This window comes from Zootermopsis nevadensis, unplaced genomic scaffold (assembly GCF_977971745.1).
Source record: "Zootermopsis nevadensis isolate Lab colony 2312 unplaced genomic scaffold, Znev_1.0 Znev_ptg000008l, whole genome shotgun sequence".
Taxonomy (NCBI): Eukaryota; Metazoa; Arthropoda; class Insecta; order Blattodea; family Termopsidae; genus Zootermopsis; species Zootermopsis nevadensis.
In genome coordinates this window covers 5676757-5698395 of record NW_028259140.1, presented here as the reverse complement: position 1 = coordinate 5698395, position 21639 = coordinate 5676757, and the positions used below count along the sequence as shown (strand labels likewise).

Here is a 21639-nt window from a genome sequence, read left to right as displayed (position 1 = left end):
GGAAATAGGATAAAAGGTAAAAATACCATAAATGGGACCAGTTACTTTGTTTATCTGTCGTACGCTAGCTATAGAATTAGGATAGATGTTTTGGCGATTTCAGATCACCATCTAAAGTCCTACATATAAGAAGTTATTTTCATGCATTATTAATGTTTTGGTAACAGGGTTGGATTATAAAAATTAATCAATTTTTATGTTTTTAAATTACTACAAGACACAAAATTATTCATTTATGGAAATTACACAATTATGGAAGGAAAGTATTGCTTGTAACGTATTAAACGATACATTGCAAGATGTGTAAGACTTTTATGTGCTTTTTGGTGCTATAGGATTCTTTAATATTTCGAATCAAAGAAAGGACACAGAATTAATTTTTCGAATCAGTTACACGTGTGCAAGGAAACATGTTAATAAACATTATACAAGATGGAAATTTATCTGAGTCAGATTAGTGTAATAGATTACGTTAAACATGTTACTGCAACTAAACTACAACGTTATTTAACAATTAAGATATAGGTATATAATCACAACCCTCCGTAAAATGATTACTTCCGGAAACGTTAAGATTGAAGAAAACTGTTAAGTTTTATTTAATTTAGCATCTGGATAGACAGAAAAATTGAATTGGTGTACTTACATTAAACAATTCAGTTCGAATTATTTAAAAAAATTAGAGTCACCTCGGAAAGACAGTTGGCACATGATTAAAATAGCCGTTCTGTCTTCAAAGTCAATAACCGAATACATTAATTTTTTAAAAAAAAAATACCTTTGAAACGAGACGTCATTTAGTCAGCTACCTTTAAAATATTTGAGCAGATGTCTAATTTTGAGGTCAGCTCATAACTCTAAAATACTCTTAAACTTTGGTATTCGTCAACGGTGAAGGTCGCTTTTCCAAATTACATCCGTAGTATTGTAGCTTCGAAGTACCAAAGTAATCTGCATTAATAAAGTGAAATTTATGTCCTGTTTCTTCAAGAAACAGTTACTTCTTTAGGTAGGAGATTCGAAAGCAAATATTTGAGTGATTATTTATATTATAGCAATAAATTGGTATTTGTGGAGTGTTTATACAGTCATTGGCATTGGTAAAACTTGGGTTCTGTCTATCAGTCCACGAACGCCGACTTTTCAAAATCTTCACAAATTCTCCCGTCAGAAAATTTTAAAAAATTCAAAATACTACTAAGAACAAGGGGAGCGAAAGAAATGGAACTACAATTGTCTCTCGTTCTTTAATTATAAGAATATTCTTATTCAAAACGAAACTGACCACATACAAAACAACCAGCTCCACTACCTATCAAAAAGTTTTATTGGCGGGGATATTTATGGAAAACCATTACACAAACTTTCAACAGCAATTCAGAAATTAGTACCTACCTATATTTAAATAATTATGGGGAAATGGCTTAAAAGTTTAAATGAAAGTAAAGGAGTTCAAGGGGTCCTCAGTACCTCTGAAACCGTTCAGTGGGTGTAAGAACCTGGAAGAACCAATATAGTCAGCGCCAATATATCTGTTCATAATACATATTCAATTGTAATTATATAGTATTCTCTTCTTGGCATTTATTTCCAGGTTGAGAGACAAAACCTGTTACTGGACTACACATATATAGAGTAAGTAGAGTTATAGTTAATGTAACGTCATTACAAGTGTTTATTTGGTTAACTATTAGTATTTAAATTTACATATATTGCACATTCTTCCTTAAGAATTACATGTATTTATATAAATGTAACTTCGAAATACAAGGAACGTTTATAAAAGCCGGATGATACAGTACATAATTTATTATAGTATTTATTACGATATTACAAAAAGTGCCTTCACCTTTGTAATTGATGTTACATGGACAATTTTGTATTTTAAATAATATACTTCACGAAATCGTCTGAAATTCCCGCATTACCTTCTTAAATATACACAAAATATTAATTTTCTTTTAAAATATATTCGTGCATTTTCAGTGATAATCGGATGTGATTAATTTCCCTGAATAATTACATTCAATAAACGACGTATCGAGGGCCGATAGTATCCCAAATAAAAAGCATGGAACAGCGGAAAAGTGTTCATAAAAGAATGACGGACAATGAAGTTTAAGATATCAGAACCTGGTACGTTTAATGAAGCTCAGTCATTAATGGAAGGTCATGGAACGCAACTCTGCGTGTGCGAATGCAAGTAATTCCGCTTTAATTCGTAATATGACAAAACATGCAAGGATTTGTACATCTGGAACTCGTAAGTGGATATGTACGCATATACGTACGTGCGTGCACGAAAACACACATATATAAAGTTTGGTAAAGCAAGCTCTCCACTATCTTGAACTTTGCAAAGTATAGGTTATTTCAGCCGAAATAAAAGAAGATATATTTTTTATTTATTTAGTGTTCTGTCTGACGCCAGGTCCATATCCTTCCATCCTTTTCTCGGACTGGGACCTGTTCATATACGTTCTTGGCAGATGATCCAGAAGTGGTTTGCCATTGCCTTCTTCTGTGTGTGAATGGAGTAATTGTTGGGATGCCACGGAGAAACCGGGGAAGCCCCCGGAGGAAAACTCCGTGTTGCCTAGACCACGGCCTTGCCCAACACAAGTTATAAATTCGGGCACCGCCGGGAATCGAACCCGAGACCCCAGGATTACAAGGCCAGTCTTCTAACCGCTAGACCACCGTGGCACGGTAAAAGAAGATACCACTACATAATCTCAAATGACTGTGAAGATCACCTCTGGAACGTGGCGCCATTTAATCTGATGGAAGCTGACCGAAGTTTCAGAGGTAATTTCTGACCCATCCAGATTACACGGACCAAAGTCTCAGAAGACATTCATCATTATATTCGTCGCCATGATAACCTGAAATTTGCTTGAAGTGACTACGTGCAAGAATTACTTAGAGCTAAGCTTCAATAACAATTTTCTTACATACTTTAATTATTTATTTTAACCCGTCTGATCACAATATAATTTTATTTAAAATTTCTTATAATTAAGATAATAAAATATCATTCATGTTCCATATCGATTGATCGATTTACATTTCGGAACATTTACACAACATGTTTCGGTTTTTATAAAACCATCATCAGGTGTAAAATATATCTAAGAACTTAAAACTCAATTATGATTTCTGTAGTTTTTTGGTGATGTTTCATTTCGTTTGTTTTTCATTTTTGGGTGAAGGTGTTGTTTTTCTTAAATGTTATTAGATGTACATATCGGCCAAAGATGTAGGAGTGAGTGTCCCAATATGTCCAGAAGTACTAGTGTCTTCGAATAGGTGTGGGTCAATATATTGTGATCAGACGGATTAAAATAAATAATTGATATAATATTCACAATATGACGCAATTACACTATCTTACATACTTTAGTAAAAATTCATCTAAAGCTTGAAATGTCATTGACATTGTCAGTCCTGTTTGTGTTATCTTTTGTACATAGTGCAAAGGAAGCATCTGAGTGAACTGTTTTTAGGATATGCTAGTATTGTTGGAGATAAACATAATAAAATTAACAATAATACTTTAGTACAGTATGAAATCAAGGAACAGCCTTATTGGAGCATTGATTTCCGGTGTTTTGACGGCCTTCGAGGTTTGAGGGAATGTACTTTATAAACCAAGTTGCAAACCACGATTTTTAATTAAAATATTTGTGTTTAAGGTAGTTTATTTCATATATCAAATAAGGCTTTCTCACAAGCAAGTTTATCTTCAAGAATAATGAAATTGTTTGAAGTACAGCATAATAGTATCCAGCAGAAACAGGGGTTAATTGGTTGGATTTTTCTCTAATTATTTATATTTAATAAAATTCATATGATATTTGAAGATTCGATCAACAGAAGTATAAGCCGTCAAATCGTGAGGAACTATTTCTAAAAGCAACAACAAATATTACGGCCAATTTTAGAGTTTAACAAAGACATGTTGCTGAATCAACGGTGTAAAAGTAAAGTATATTTTCAGCTTTACAAATGTATCTTTCGTTTCTGTATAATATATAAAGGAAAAATAATGTGTAATAAAGTTACTGCCTACAAGTAAATATACCTATTTAAAGTTCACTGATTTCTAATTAAGAAAAAGTTCTTAAGACAGCTTAAACGTGGCACACCAAAGCTTCTGAAGCGTTATGGCTCAGTTTATTCTGGGTAGCAAATCGTGCATTTACTAAAATAATTAACTAATAATTCATAAATGCAGGGCTTCTATTCAATATAAGCTACGCAGTTCATAACAAGAATTTAACAGATGTGCAAATGATAACGTTCGGTTAACACGAAACAATTTCGAATTTTTCATTGTTAAAATATACTTACAAAGAAAAATTTTTATTTCAAATTTTATAACAACATTTATTCAACGTATAAATAAAATATAATTGTCCAAAGAGTCTTAACATTATTATTATTAACATAAAGAAATTACATAAATGTGCGAAGCACAGTGACACAGCTTAATTTAAAAATACGGAAAATCGCTTATGCTAGGAATCACATACTGGACAACCCTGGCATAATATTCGGTTTAACGACGTTCAGCTATCCGCGTTCACTATTCAGAACTATTACTACTATAAACATTTTACTGCGGAGATAACCATGCAAGTTTATGTCTTAATTCCGGGCTCAGTGCCTGTCGTATCTAGCAAATTAGAGCAATCTTGTGAGCCTCATACATTAAAAGAACAAAAATAAAAATAAAAAATACTGTGCGATGAGGTAAAAAGGAGAGATTACATTTGGAAATGAGAATTCCTGTTCTCGGAGGAGCACGGTTACTGAAACCAGCGTGACTTGTAATCCATAACCGTTACTCCCCCACATGACAGCCGAACGAACGAGCGAAAGAATGCCACCCTCCTGCTCTTGGCTTCAGCGAACTAACCACACAACGTAGTTCAGCGTTTCGCTACTAGATGATGCCAGCATCACAATTTTTTCCTTTCCATTGAAATACGTAATAAAAAATTATCGCTAATTACAAATACGGCACCATATACCATGTGACGACTTCATCTTGTGGAAACCAATCGCCTGATTGGACGCGTGAAACTTGTGCTTCTGAAACGTACCTAAAAATTTCAGTATTTATAACATTACTCATATTCAATTAATGAAATTAATCAAAACTTCTTCAATGTATAAATAATACACATTCGTAAGCAGAAATTTAAGAAAGTTTTCCACATTCATGAACGTCACAAATGGTAATAAAAATGTCGATGGTGGTATAATGAGTTATGAAGCCGCAAGAACTTGTATGTAGTTACCATCAATTCGCAGAAACATGCCTCCTCAGTCTTTTTGGTACCTGCGTCTTGGAGGAACACGGTGTCTGGATTTCTGTCTCTGTCGATGGAATCGTTCATACCTACATCCAAGTCCACACGGCATCACAGCCCAGAAGACCAAAATGGACATTTTCGCATCATGAGAACCTCGCGTCTCATATAATGACAAACAAAAATGTCTTTCTTCCTGATAAAACATGTCTGGTGTCTGCAACTACCACAAGTTCCTTGCATGTTATAAGTTTCACTCACTTTCAAGTAAGTGAAAATAGAATTTGCAACGAGAATTGTCTCACTCCATGCTACATATTCGTCTGTAATCTTATTTTCAAATGTTATCTTAAACTAAACAGAAAGTTAAAGAATTATTAACAATTTTATGAAGTAACTTGTTATTTTAAAACGTTCAATACAGAAAGAACTTTTAAACTTATTCTTGTAAATGCGTTCTGCAAGTAAAATATAAAACAAATGGCAGTATAAGTTAAACAATTTATAAAAGAGACAAGGACTATCCCAGAAAGAGACGGAAACTAATTATTTCGTGAGAGTTGATAGAACGAGCTTTACAATTCCGAAACATATCTAGAACAAGACAAAGGAGTTTAACAAGAAAGTTTATTTGTTTAAATCTTGTCAGTCAAATCACAATAAAATTCTATTAAATATTAAAATATTACTAAAATTAACATTTAAATATTTAAAATGATGTTCTCTATCGAAATGTTCGATTTATATTAGAACATCACTTTTTACACGACATGTTTCAATTCTAGAAGAACCATCTTCAGGTGTATAAAATTATATAAACTTAAATATAATTTCTTAAATGCAACTTTTAGTCAGATGTTTATCAGATTTCAAATGATGTTTTCTTCCAGATTTTATTGTATTTTTTTTTAAATATCGTATTCGAAGTTGTTCTGTATGTACGTCGTGCTTAACATGATTTTGTGTGGGTGAACGTTTTGTTGTTGTTTTTGTGTCATCCTGTAAAGTAAATAATATAAAGACTAAATGAATATTAATAAATTAGAAATAGAAAATAAAATAATATATTTGATAAATTTAATTTTGAAACATACCAGAAATGAAGTTGTGGAGGAGTTATGTCCGTCTGGAAGTATTGCCGTGTTTGAACTGAATGTTAATTTTAGTAATATTTTAATATTTAATAGAATTTTATTGTGATTTGACTGACAAGATTTAAACAAATATATATTTATCACAATATGACGCAACTGTATCATCTCAAGAAAGTTTAATTTTCTGTAGTATGAAGTACAGAAAACAGCACTTAAATTACGAAATAAATGCTACAAGAGGGAAAACGCTAATGTTAAAATGACAAGAAAGCAAAACGAAATACAGGCGGAAGACACGTGCGAAGGCGTAGGATGTGTGTAAAGTGAATGTGAGTTGAAAAGAACATATTGCATATTTGTCTTAGTTTTCATTACGTGCGTGGTTACAGACTCACTCGACGTTTCTACCAATGCATAAACGAAGCTTTGTAAAGTAATCCTTTGAAGGTAAAGAACGGAAGTTTTGTACTGAATAGATAGAAACGCCATTAGATTTACTCTCATCTTTTAACTAAAGCATTCTATTTATAAAATGCCCATTTTACGTCGAAGAAAAATTAACATCGTTGTTATTCAAGCAATTAATAAAAAAAAATTCTAGTCAATTTTTATTTGCTGAATGCTGACAATGTATAAGTAATTTTAATAATTACAAGTAAGGGCTTAATAATAAATGAAAGCGTCAATACTTATAACGTTGACAGATTATAAATAAATGCACTAAATGTCTCGAAAGAAGTTGTTCATTCCATGTAATACGAATCTTCTTAACTGAAGTTCTTCAACATTTCTAACAAATTCAAGAGTCATTCGATCGCGGCAATGGATCTGTGCCCATTTGATAATAAATAGTTCACTTCGTTTAATACGAGACTAATTATAAATTAACGGTTTAAGTATCTTATAAAATTCTGAAATGGTTAGTAATAAACGTATGTCAAAAACTTCTCAAAATCCTGAATTCTCAGACGACAATCAGCCATTTTCATTCAAGGGGACGCTGGTAATGTTTATATAATTTTAAATTCATTAATAACACCATGTAACAAATTAAGCATTAGAAACAGTCAGATACGTCACATATGTAGCTCACTGTAACACAGAACTCTCGATTCATAATTAAAAGTAAATTTTTTGTACTTATGATTATTGATAAGAACAAAAATTAAACACAATTCATAACTGTTTTCGAAAAAATAAATTACGAACACTTTTAACAATTTAGTACATAGGTCTAAGAAAATTACATAGAAAATAAATCTGTAGTAATATATACTATTTAAAGTTGACGCGGCTGCATAATTGCGAATTTGGTCTTCTGTGAACTTGAAGGCAGATACCAATGTTTCGAAGGAACATACTATATCTATCTTCAGGGTTAAAGATGTTATCAACGTACATGTCTACACGTGGGCGTTTCTACCCATAAGACTAATATCCATAAATATATAGTAACCCCCATCATCCAAGAAATTATCAAGTGTAACGTTAAAAGCTCGCCAACTTATTTTATTCTCATTAGGTAATCAATTGCATTGTCTTATATTGCCAAATTTTTGAACTTTAGTTACATACGTCTTAAACACGGACGTTTAACGACATATTCTAAATAGTCAGAGTAATGTACTTAAATCGACTCACGAGGGAACAAGTTAAAATTGACAAAATGTGAACTTAGAACAGTCTCCGAGAGATAAATCCGACACCAGAGCACAGATGATCACCAAGACTCATGTGTAATTAAATTACGTGTTAAATCCATCCGAAATTTTCCAATTATAATTGGGATTTTCTGTCACACAGGAAACTTAATACTTTGACTCCTACTTCTTCCATTCTACTTCTAAAAATGTATCTGGATTTACCTTACAGACTTCTATAAATCCACGGCGAAACTCATCCTATATTTCAGTCTGGTTGAGTACCAATTACACTAGATTCGACATACAATTGTATTTCTAGTTTCATCTCTGTTCACATATTTATAAATAAAGGCACGTGAAAAATTCAGTGAATAAGAATTCATCTCGAGCATTACAATCTCACAATTTTCTTAGACAAATTCTCCTCTGACAAACCTATCTTGTTAAATTTGATCTTCTGTATAGCAACACAATGTAGAGTTCTATATTGATACCAAGCATTCGGAGGAATATACTGCCCCTATCTTTAGCACTGAAGCCCTCAGAATATACACCGATTATTTGTATGAATAATATTAGTGAATCGATTTTTGAAATAGAGAAGTGTCGAATTTTCTTTGCGGTATATAAGTAAATTTTAATTATTGTTCAGATTAACTTTGATGTTCAACGGATTAAGAACTATCCCACCACATTTGCATATTGCTACCCGAAGAAATGTCATTCTCCAAGAGTTGTTATTGGCTTCGCTAATCTCAGATTGTAAAATTCTCTGCAACCGCCAAGTTTTATTCTCTTCAGACATTACTATCTTCTGGAACTACAGTAGAAACAGAACTGACTGTTCCACTAACTTGCCCCCCCCCCCCCCCAAAAAAAAAACTGTCACGTAACGAAACTTATAAAGCCGAAGCTCGTCTAAATAGTACTTAAACATTCAGTCCATAATCATTAGAAAGATAAATTGGTAATAGTAGCTGTTTTCCTTAAGAACACACGGAACTAACAAATACAAAAATTTCTGTCTTCTGGGTTATAGCGCCTTGCAGTCTGGTAGACGTTTACCAACATTTCAGAGGTCCTGGCTGCCTCCCATCACAAAATTGATTCACCACTCTGATGATGGAAGCAGCTAGAACCTCTGAAACGTTGGTAAACGTCTACCAGACTGCAAGGCGCTACAACCCAGAAGACAGCCATCTTTGTACTCACCGCCATAAAAACCTAAAATTCTATCCGATAATTACACATTGTGGGTAAAACGCAGAGTTGTAAATGGTACATAAAGTTACCAGTAGAATTCAAAGGGTTAAGTGTTTAGAAGAAAATTATTTGTCAATAACATCACGATTTGGTCTACAAGCACATATTTGTCTAAAATTTTCAGTCAATAGAGACATTTATATAAATGATTTTATAATTATATGCTGGTAGTGGGTGAACTGTCTCGTTATCATCTGCTGTTTCTTATTCTTGTTGCGGAGAAGAAAATTTTGCTCGCAGTAATCAAGCAGAAGGGGACTGCTAACTTGTCATGGAGACTAGCATTATTACCAAATTCAAGATTTGAAGTTCTCATGGCGGTGAGAATGTCGATTTTGGTGTTGTGAGTTCTAACGTCATGTGAACTTGTAGAGAGATAAAAACGTTTCTTTCGAACATGCTGCCCCATCTTCAGGAAATTCCGCCCTGCAAACATCCACCATGTTTCCATTAACGAATTTATTAATTTAAGTGAAGGAAGGAGTGATCTCCAGTGGATTGCTTAAAAAGTTGAAATTCTGCACACAGAAGAACACGCATTGAGCATTGTGACCTCGTAAGAAAACTTCCTCGCTTTTCCGTAAGAATGGAAAGCAGGCTGCTAACTAGACAACTTTTTGAAGTTGATAAATTGGTTTACATGCCAAGGTCATTCGTCTTTCACTTTGCACACTTTTGATAAATTTCTGTAACTAACACTAACAAATTATGACAATATAAATTTTAACAGCTTAATTACGGCAAAACATTCATTGTATAGTAACATCCGACAGGGGAGACCTAAAATATCAGGTTAATCTCCTAAATTTATACATAAGTAAATATTTATAATTTATTAAAATGAGGTTCATAGGCCTAAAGATTCTTTACAAATTCTGGAATAAGTGTGTACTGTACTTCAAAATCAACCCAGACGACTGATTTATGCAGTTAGAACGACGCGAAGAAGTTAAAATTTTGTCCCACATTCGTGTAGATTTGAACTATAACATTAAATTCATGGTCATATCCAGCTAATTATTAAAATCATTATATAATTATCGTCATAAGTCCCTTCTAATTTCAAGAACGATCAACAAACTTGCAAACTACATGGAGAAATGACCTTCATGAAAAGTTAATAGCAGCCTGCAATCTGCTAATCAAGACATACCCCGCCTTCAACACGATTATCACGAACGAATATAAGCTCGTTTAAGTATAATGAAGTCTTCAAGGGCAATGAGCCAAGTTAGTATGGAGTTAAAATCCAACGTTTCGGAGACTGTCTGTTTCTATCGTCAGTGTTGATGTCGAATGGCTGATAGCCTGAGAGGACTTCAGATGCCGTGAAAGCTCAAAATATTAGTGACTGTTTCAAACCATACGTCTGTTTGCTCTGGTGGATGAAAACTTTAAAAACGGGGAAAATTATGAGGGGAGTAACCAATATTTGCCTATTATACAGACATGCATTAATAGTAATAATGCATTTGTTGCTGTACGTCTGACCACTTTCTTAAATACGGGCCAGATGAATGTTATCCGACTTCTCATACCTCACACCACAAAAATTTCCACATCAAATCGGAACACAATTCTACCCTACAAACCAAACACTACTTTGATCAACAACAAACGTGCTCTAAATAAAACTATATCCAGATTCGTAAAGATGAGACATCATGTCCAAGTCCTCTAAAAGCTAATTTTTACGAGAAATTTAGCTACTATTGCAGATAAATTGGTTAAGTATCACAAGAAGAAATCTTATGTTTTCAGAAACGTAAAGACGGCAAACGTTTATGTGCTTAAATTTACGTTCTGTCATAAATAATAAGTGAGAACACTTAAAATGAACTTCCGTTCTGTCCATAATTCGCAGATGATGTGAAAGTAAATAGACATATTACCAGTAATGCCTGTTGCTGTACTTAATTCATTTACCTGTATCAAAAGCGTAACTTTCAACTACATTATAGGTCTACAAAATAAAAATTACTCAATTTCGACACAAACCCTGGAGTACAAAATTTGAGAAATACACGCAAATCGTTAACAATTCTTATTTTCTTCGCCATATTTTGATCTTTGATACTTAACAAGGTAACCACAGAAACCGGGGAAAAATAGATCATGGTGACCAGTCACTTCGGCTCTCAGAAACACGTGTGAAGTACCCACTGAGCGATTTTATCCAAAACTGGGATGAGTCGACAATTTTAGTAAAATTATCCAATATCACGTTTCGTGAATCTATGTTCTCGAAATATTTCTTAAGGGTACATTCAGACGAGCAAATGGGTGGACTGATGTTAGTATACTCTCCGCACGAATGCAAATGTACATAAAAGCTGAATGAAAATTACGGTAAACTTACTCATTGTGACAGATCTTACGACATAGGTTTAATTATTGAATTATTTACATCATACACAGAAATATGTGGACCACACCATTTCATTTAAGACAGTTATAAATTTATTACAGTAATAATTATGAAAGACTGAAGGTGGAAAAAAAGAAATATTATATTATTAATACTTTTATTTTTATATTTGTACTTGGAATGCGGGGGACATAAGAAGCAAGTTTCTATCGTTTACATCTGTCATGTGTAGCGTAATATAAGGTGAGGCCATTTATTCCTGTACGAAACAGATGATCTTTTTCATGCCGAACTCAAACTTGCTTATGCGAGAGTCTGACCTGTTTCTAGCTGGTGACATACAGTAGTCAATTTTTCACAAGATGAAGACCAGTTACCACATTGGAAAAAAACAAGTCCCTTGAAGTATTATGTAAGTACTGATAAATTATAATAATATTCAAATCAAACACATAATTAATTATTATTCATGTGATAGAAGGACCCAGTAATTCCCATAAATAATCAACGTCCACTTCTGCTAGGCCCCTAACACAAAATCAACTAAATCATATACATTTACTACGTTTATATTTTGTAGAACTTCAATATATTTTAAGTCTTTTGCATTTCTTAATTTTAAGCTAACTGAAGTCCAATGATATTGATGGTATTCGTACTGGTGTCTGTATTCCTAGCCGTATTTCACTTTGCAATAAACATTTGTCCTAAATTTCTTTAAAAATGCAGCAAATTTTTAAATTATTTAATAAATCGACACAAATAACGTCTTCTGCGAGCAAGGATCGAAGACAACTACCAGGTACGGAAACGTGTAGACAAATGGAAATATTAGAAACTAATTTATGTCTTGATTAATATTGATATACACCTACGATTAATGACAGTACACAGTGATGAGTTCACTACAAGAATTACAATCTGAAGACAAATTCTGGTATAGCGTACATAAAAGTCCATTGCCAATTTCAATTTAAAGAGTTCCTGTTACCACTTCAAGTTTCCTAGCTTTTGCTAAAAAAAATTTATGCCTACGAATGAATAAAACACCAAGGAATTACCTAAAATTACACGCGCATACTGGATTTCACTTTTTATATTACTATACGTACTTAGCCACAGATTACAAACTAAGATTGACATTTTTATTTTGCTTCAAATCATTACCTATAACAAACGCACAACATCCCAACCGTCAGAAACAACTTATGCAACGTAAACTGATCAGATAATAAATTGTAGGAAATATGTTCTGGATTTTTTGTCGTGCGAAGTTCAAACAGGGTGAAGATATTCCTTCACCCTTATGCACGGCTTTGCTTGGGAGGTTGCTAGCGTGGCTTAAATGCATCATATAACAAACTACTCCACCCTTTGAAATGTACCACTTTTCCAGGGCGTTCCCAAGCTCTCTTCACAGCAAAAAATGATATCTCCTTCTTACGGACACACCCAATTGGAGGCAAAAAGAATAAAATAATATCTCAAGGATTACCTCCCCTCTTGCATTGAGTGTGTAAGGGAAACATTCAGCCATGATGATTCTGCAGACCGTGGAAGACTAACACAGGGGGAGATTCTCTGCTCTGCCCTGCCCTGCCCTTATACGTAAGTGTACCGAGGCGGTGGTCACAATGATTCCACACCCCAATACAGGTTTGCTGGCGTCGTCTGAAGACAACAGTCTCGCTTGAGTGAGGGGTTCAGCTGAATTCTGTGCTGCCAGATTAATGAGCTTCCAGAAATAAAATGAAGATTTTCTCAAGAATGAGCGAACCTTCTTGTGAGTCGCAGTTTAACGTTCAACCATCAACGTATTCAACTTTGCGTTGGAATGATAACCGAAATGTAACTGTCACCATCAGACACGAGAACCAGAAGACGAATGGAAGTACGAAGATGGCGACCAGAGCGGCGGAAATTAACTTGCTGAAGAATTGCCAACGATTACCGACGTGAAACACGTAAAATAATGTTAATGAATACAAAAGTAATATATAAACATATCTCAGACACGCGATAACTTTATTACCGACAACATATTTTAAATCATATTAATTTATAAATTCTTGTGAATAATAAACGTATCTGTGCTAAAATATTTCTTATTATAAAATATGTTATGAACATTCAAAAATATTAATTTCCACCAAATGTTGCTTGTCTCAACGTATTTTAAATTTGTATTCATTAAAGACGTTCCTGAATGTTCTGTATAAACATTTATGTATTGTATATATATTTCATATGAATATGAAATACCTGGAAAAAAATAAAGTTATAAATTGAAGTTCTGGTCTTATTTGATATCATGCTCTACACCTTAAATATTACTTCCCTACGCAGCCTACAAACATTATAACTGATATTAAGACAAGAAGAACATATTATTTCACGATAAAGGCCACCAGACGCGGCTTTTGAAACTGACAAAGTAAGTATGGATAATTTCGTTAAGTTAAATGACGTAACCAAAACAATCACGAAACGATGACTGAATTCTATTTCCACGGCTTCATAAAAAGAGATAATGTGGCAAATATGAACAATAATAAATCTTATACTAGTAATATTAATGTCTGTTATTGTATAAACGAAAGCATCTAACAGAAATATAATTCTACGGTCATTTAAATTTATTAACAAACTAATAATAGCCTAATTTAAATCACACTTGTGTATACAAATAAATTATGCATTTGTAGATGTCGCTTTTGGTCTTTTGGGTTATAACGGCGTGTGAGCCTCTAAGTAGTTGTCAGTGCTTCGGAGAACATACTGCCTAGAAACAATTTATATTTCTATGCACACATATATTATACGAAATTGTGAATTTATTGGCCCATCTGGAGTTATTATTATAAAAATCTCACTAACAGCAGAAAAAATGTTTTAAAATATGAGTACACAATCCGTTAAGAACTTTTGTATTTAAATTGTTTGAAGATATTAACAATGACATGTAAATTATTCTGAAAACATACGCTGTATATATTAATTTATCACAGAAAATGGTGCATGTTAAGTCTAATTTATAACGAATCAAATACACCTGTTTTTTTAAATATAACATTTACTATTACGTAATAAAACAACACACTTTGCTCAAAATAGAAATCAGTAAACGATATTGACAAAAATACTAAAATTAAGGGTTTAAAACTGTTAACAATCCCGATATTTAAAGCAAGTACAAAATATATGGAACCTATTTTAACCAATAATTAATTCAACACGTATAATCTGCTATAAAATTGTTGAAATTCTCGAAGAAGTGTGAGAAGCTTTTAAGGAATTATCTTGACCCTACGTAATAGAGAACTGCGATGTTAATAATCTACACTGTCGTAATGTATCACGTTTTTCGTTCAGGAGCACAGCCAGTGGCGTCCGGGCAACTGTCCGTGTCCGAGCCCCAGAAGTTGCGAAAATTCTGCCGAATGGAAGCATGGGTACGATAAAACATTTATGTTTGTTTGTTTGTTAATCGAACTTTGCGAAATACCACAAAAATAATTCACATTAACATTTTATTCTCTTCATTATAAAATATATCAGAAACGTTTCCTTGTAAAATCCTCCATTCTGTGTGGGCTTCTAAGTCGAAAATAGGAAATATTTATTTCAGGACTGAAGAGCTTCATACCACCGCGAAACAAGTCTTATAGGCATAAGTGAAATTTTTTTCGATTTTGTTGTAGTATAACTAATTACAGATCTACGCTTTTATATGAATTTAAATTTTGTAAAGTAGAAATGCATTTAATTAGAGCCTTCGTAGTTACAATGTAGGCTCATGGGTTATGAACCAAACTGTAGGTGTCATAGTTATGAAAATACAAAAACACGATGCTATAAAATATTTTGAACAATTCCTGAGAACCGAACCCAGAACGCTTTTGTTAATATAAACCGAAGGACAGAAGATGCAAGGGACGAATGGCAAATGGAATAATTAAGCAGTACGATACAATAATATTTTAATGTTTTACGCGGAGTTGAGGTATTTGTATCGAATTTGAGTTACATATATCTTACACAATTTACTTGCAAAATTTAATAACTTACTGTTATTATTATCTCTGGAGTAAATAACAATCATAATTCAATAACTGGATCTTAGGGGAAGCTTAAAATATATTTAAACAATCCAATTATGCTTTAAATATTTATATGTCGCGTGAATACCTCAAATTTGTTTTGGAAAAAGTAATTTATATTCACAGTTTAAAAATTACTTAGATTTTATTATGTTATTTTTCAAAATTCTTGAAAAAGTGATGTGATTTTTCGTTCGATACGTCAACACGTTTATTTCTGTTGTTTACAATGTACCTGAAATATGGTGGTTTGCAAAGTAGTAAATTTATTAATGCATCATAAGTTATTGCATCAAAGTATGATAAGTGATGGTAAAGTCAAGTTACACAAACTTTCATCACTTTAACGTCATTGTGCCTTAGAATTACGTCTCACAGGTTTCCAGGAACATAAACAACAATCAAGTATGGCTTCATTTGTATTACTCACCAATTGAAGATCAGGAAACCCCATGTAAAATGAAGGCGGTTCCAGCATCTGAAAGGTTAATTAAATCAGTTCAGTTAGTTTTTATTTCTATCCAGTTACACAGACCGCAATCTGTAAAATATTTCAAAGTTACAAATGCAAGGTAAGTGTTTCACAGATGTAGATTGTTTCGTCTTAGAAACTACAAATTGATCTGTAAAGACAAATTTGACTTTTTTGCTTAAATAGCACGTAACTACGTGGAGAATCCGTGACTTCGACATCACCGGAGCAATAGGCAAAGATCAAAATTAAAATCCTTACAAACACTACCAAATTATTACATTGTCCATACATTTGCTAACGTATTTCCAAATCTCTCTTTATAAATAATGCTCATAAGTATCCCTCGTCTATCTGAAAATTCAGACTATCTCTAAGAACTGACTATTTGAAGTTATGTAATTAATTTGTCTTATAGTTTGTGCAGATTCAACACCCAGTGAAATCTGCAGCCATACTTGGTATGTAGTGTGTAAAGTCACTGCGTTATAAAAACATATCAATATTCAATTAGAAGCAAAGTATAAACAATTTTCTCGAAGTATCACACTTCTTTCAGTAAAAGACTTAAATTATTAATTATAACATTATTGCTCTATTTGATATTACAACCGATTGCTGGTATTTTATTCAGAAAATTAGTTAATACTGCAAAATTATTATCACAGTCATCGCCATAATCATCAACTACAGCATCTTATTCTTCTAACTAAATCTCACATTTCATTCTTCCAAAGCCTTGCTACTGCCTTAACAGCAATCATTTTAACGACATAAAAGATAAAATAATCAAAATTTATAACATTTCAGCATCAAAGTATTTGTAGAGAATTTATAAATTAAAATATTCCTTGCCCTGAAGATGGAGACAGTATGGTTCTCCGAAACTTCGGTATCAACCTACGAATTCACACGGTGTCACACTCCAGATCAACCGCATCGAAAAATTTACCGCCGTGTGAACCTCAAATATCAAGAAGACTTGTTCAAAAACTTTAATGTTTAAAGACCATATTCTTAACACTGTATTTCTTACAGAAGATAATATTTACCTTAATAGGTTTTAATAGACGTTAACACACTTTAAAAAGAGCACGTGAAATATATGGAACATTTGGTACTATACAAATTATAAATCTGAGAACACATCCATTATCGTCCAAGAGGAAGGACGCAATATATTCCTCCGAAACATTGGAATCTATATAAAAGTCGACGTGGCGTTACAACTCAGAAGACAAAAATCGACGATATGAATTTAGTGCAAAACCTAACATCATTTTGTTCCTTTCCTTTCACTATTTGGGTGCATAGATCTTATAGCGTAGTCTTCAAGAGAAAATTACAGGTCAGGATCATTAGTTTATGTAATAGACAAACAGCGCGTTTATTCATAAAGTTAAATGCATGACTCTGTGACACAATGGTTAATATAAGTACCCTACCAACTTATGGTGTTAATACCTCTCGTCTTAGAAGCTGTATAATATAGAAGTGAACCACGATCTCAGCGTACACAATTGTAAGTAGCTCACTATCGATATCTGACTAAATTTGGCAAGTGATGAAGTGATATAGGACATTCGGGGCAGACTTATTTCTCACAAAATGTTTCTCAACCTTAACAGGTAAGAACCTGGGATAATTGTATAAAATATAATTATTCCGCATATTTTTATTTGCAGCTCCGACTTTGAAAATATTTTATAAACCTTGCGTCAAAAACCAAGAATACGTATATATTTTATTTTAATTTTAAATTCGTTGTATTTATTGCTTACTGTGATAGCTCTATGTCCTGGATGTGAACAGAAAGCGTTAATGTTTTGTTTCTAAAACAACTTTTTCTTCCAAAATCTGCGTTTTCAATATCTAATCGAGAAACATAATAAAATGGTAGGAATGAATTGGCAGTAGGAATTTAAATATGTTTAAATTATAATTCCATTAACTTTCATATGTGCCAATGTTTTACTCGGGCGTGGAAGCCGTGTAGAATAAATGCTTACTTTTACATTTAAACGCAAATAAACATGTAATACATGTAGGCTATATGATCACAACACAGATAATATATTATTCCGATATGCGAAATCGCGTCAGGTTGTAAAATAGAGAATATTATTAAAATTTTATTGGCCTCTAATTTATAATCAGGTCCCATATAATTTAGAGTGTCTAAACGAAGTTCTTATTATCACTGTTGTTTTTAATTTGTATGGTTGGAACATTTCATACGGATTTAAAAGAATAATCCACAATCCGATATCGATATATTCATATATTTTAGATCATTCGTAATCTTACAGAACAAATGTCACAAGTTAAAATAATTGTTAAAAATATAAGTTATTTACATTATCTAAAAATTTTATTAGTAGACATATATTAATCTCTTGTTTCACTAGAAACTTTAAGATCCTAACACCATAAACCTAGCGACATTTCGAGTTTTCAGGGCGGCGAGCATAAACATGACAATTTTCTGCCGTGCAGTCTCGTAGGAGTAGACGGACGTTTCAGAAATGCGTAATGCTTCCATCACCATAGCCCTTGTAATGAAGGAATTAAAACATCAGCTTCTACGAGACTGCACGCCGCACCATCAGAGAAAAAATAAATCATAAATCTGCATCAAAACAGAAATGTAGGGCCTCAACAAATAAAATAAAATGTATCGGCAAAAGTGATTCCAATGATACATTTCCTTAAAAGTAGATTTTTCTTTGTAGAATAGCAAATGTGTTATGAAGAAGACACATAATTAAATTATTCAATTTCGAAGGTTGGCTTAGATTATTACAGGGCAGATATCTTTATGGACAATAATAGCCATGGTTAATCTCACTGAATTTTGACTTCCGCGTAATATGAAATGATGAAGATCATACCAAGTACCAAGGCTGAAGTGTAAGAGCTGAGGAATAATTTCGCCGTCCTGTCAAACAAGATGTACTGGTGTGACAGCCACGATGACGTATTCACTTATTTCGCTCTTAAAAAGTAATAAATACACATTCACGTGTTGATAGACGCTCAGCACTTGAGGATCGTTTGGTTCCCTCATAAACAAATATTCTCTTTTTTGAATGTCAATATGTGATGTGATTTGTAAGATGTAATAACAGGAACGCTGTTCCACAAATCACCCTTCAGTTCTATAACTGACTTTTGGTAAGCATCTGAAAGGGAAACGTAAATAATGGCCGAAAAACTAAAATAAAAATAAAATTATGTGTTTATGGATGTTAATACCAGTTTCAGAAAAGACCGAATTCTTTTAACTATGGCAATTTCATAGTTCATCCTTTCTGAGTTTCGTGGTATTTAGTGAATTATAGCACACGCTATACAACGTCAGTCACACAGAAGCCACTTTCTTGATATTAACTGGAATACTCTCAAAAATAAAAGCAGGACGACCATGCAACGTTCTGAGGAGGACACAACACTAAATTTATGCATTATTACAAAGTGTAAGGCATTTGAAAATCTGAAGTTGCCAAAATACTACATCTTCAACCAAATAATTTGGAAATTGCCTATCCAGGCCTCATTTATAGATCTCTCCATCTTTTCTTCTGTCATCTTACACCTAACTTTGAAGTTGCCGTTCAAATTTCATTTTAATTTCGTCTATTTTTATTAAATAAAAATATATTTATTTCTGTGTGTTTTCTTATATTATTCTCTATATTCTACCACTAAGTTTAACAGTTCTTATAAGTTTAATATAGGATATCAGTGCAATTTATTCGTTGAAATACATAAAAAAATACTTCTCGGTGTTTCATATACCAAAGTTTTTACGTAATGTTTATAATATGCCGAGAAAACACATTTCTGTAGGTCGAGTACTGGTCCAATCTACAGAGTTTCGTTACTTTTGAAGATGATGAAGGCAGCAAGGACCTCTAAAACGTTGGTAAATTTCTACCAGACTACACGGCGCAACAACCCAGAAGACAGCGATCTTAATAATAACCGTAGTGAAAACCTCAAATCCTGCATTAATTTACTTCAGAGCAGCCATGATTTATAGAACTTGTTAGTGTGAAACTGAAAATTTATTTAAAATATGGTAATTTGTGACAGCAAATTAGTCTTGAAACAGTTACCAGTTTCAATTCATTCTTCCGCAGAAGAAAATTACAAATTCGAAGTAAAATCAGTTGCACAAAAATTATGATATTTTAACTGATATATAACTGTAAAGAAGTAACTCTTAAATCAAAGTTACCCAACGGACGTGTCACATAGAATCAAACCCCTTAACATTTTGAAACAAGAAATTCATCTAATAAACATTAAAAAATTCAGTCTTTACCTCATTGAAAAAAATAAGGCGTGTCCATTACATAGGTATATGAATTGGTCAATCCTGTTAGGGGAATATTCTGTTTTTTCTATTTTTTTCTGGTAATCATAAGAAACCCAAAAAACCAAATTTGAGAAATTTCATGTAAGACAAGTTTATCCCTCAGTTTTGCAGTTTTACTTTTGCATCTCTTACAATATATTTCTCTATGTAACGTTTAACTTTATAATTCAACGCTAACAATACTTTAAAGCGGCGAATATAAATAATCCTACATTGTACCGCTACAATATATTTAATACGTGATTCCACCTGCTTTACTGGTGAACCTATTACACATTGTCAACGGATGAATGGTGGAAGCCTAAGTTCAGTCGTTAACTTGACTTCTCAACATTGCGAACAGTTCACATTATCATGACTGACGATAAATGAAACTGGTGAAATGTGTCAAGATGAAATCCAGTCCGATTCCGACTAAATTGGAACTAAATTTATATTCACACTCAAATAACAATTAATAAATAAGAAATAATACAGTATTTAAGGATATAATAAAACGTAAAGTGAGGTTAAGCACCACGCCATACAAAAATATGGCGAAATGGAGGTTAAGATCCACGCATTCTTAACCTCGGCACTAGGTTCACACCAGTATTTAACGCCCCAGGGAAAGAGCCACGAGCCCAATGAGTACAAGGCTTGATGGGACCTGCTGCTGGTATGGATGTGCTTAGTGAGATAAAATCCTTGCTCTTGCCGAGAATTGAAAGCAAGTGTTTCAGTTCGTACAAAACTATTTAATTTTAATTCTTATTCCTTTTTATTATATAGAATCTCCCCTGAACAATACCACTGAAAACATGCGAATTTGAATTTTTGTTCATGGTTTCGTATGTACGTTTTGAAATCCTGGAAGAGTCCAGGCAATGATATCAAAAGTATTTTGCCTCGTAGTTCGTCCTTGCCGCAAGAGATGGCAGCCCGCTTCTGAACGCGATACCTGTACCAGATAACGAACGGCAGAGCGCAGAAGAGCGGATCATTGGTATCGCTAACGATA

General features: G+C 33.1%; 1 protein-coding gene across 8 annotated transcripts in view; it reads right to left on the bottom strand.

The window, feature by feature from the left end:
• The window catches only part of LOC110833876 (uncharacterized), a 332060-nt gene that overhangs the window by 160037 nt on the left and 150384 nt on the right, over positions 1-21639 (bottom strand). For all 8 annotated transcript variants that reach the window (XR_015534109.1, XR_015534106.1, XR_015534108.1 and 5 more), the window contains one exon: positions 16217-16264. The gene's annotated coding sequence lies outside the window, so the exon portion shown is untranslated. The remainder of the gene's footprint in view (positions 1-16216; positions 16265-21639) is intronic.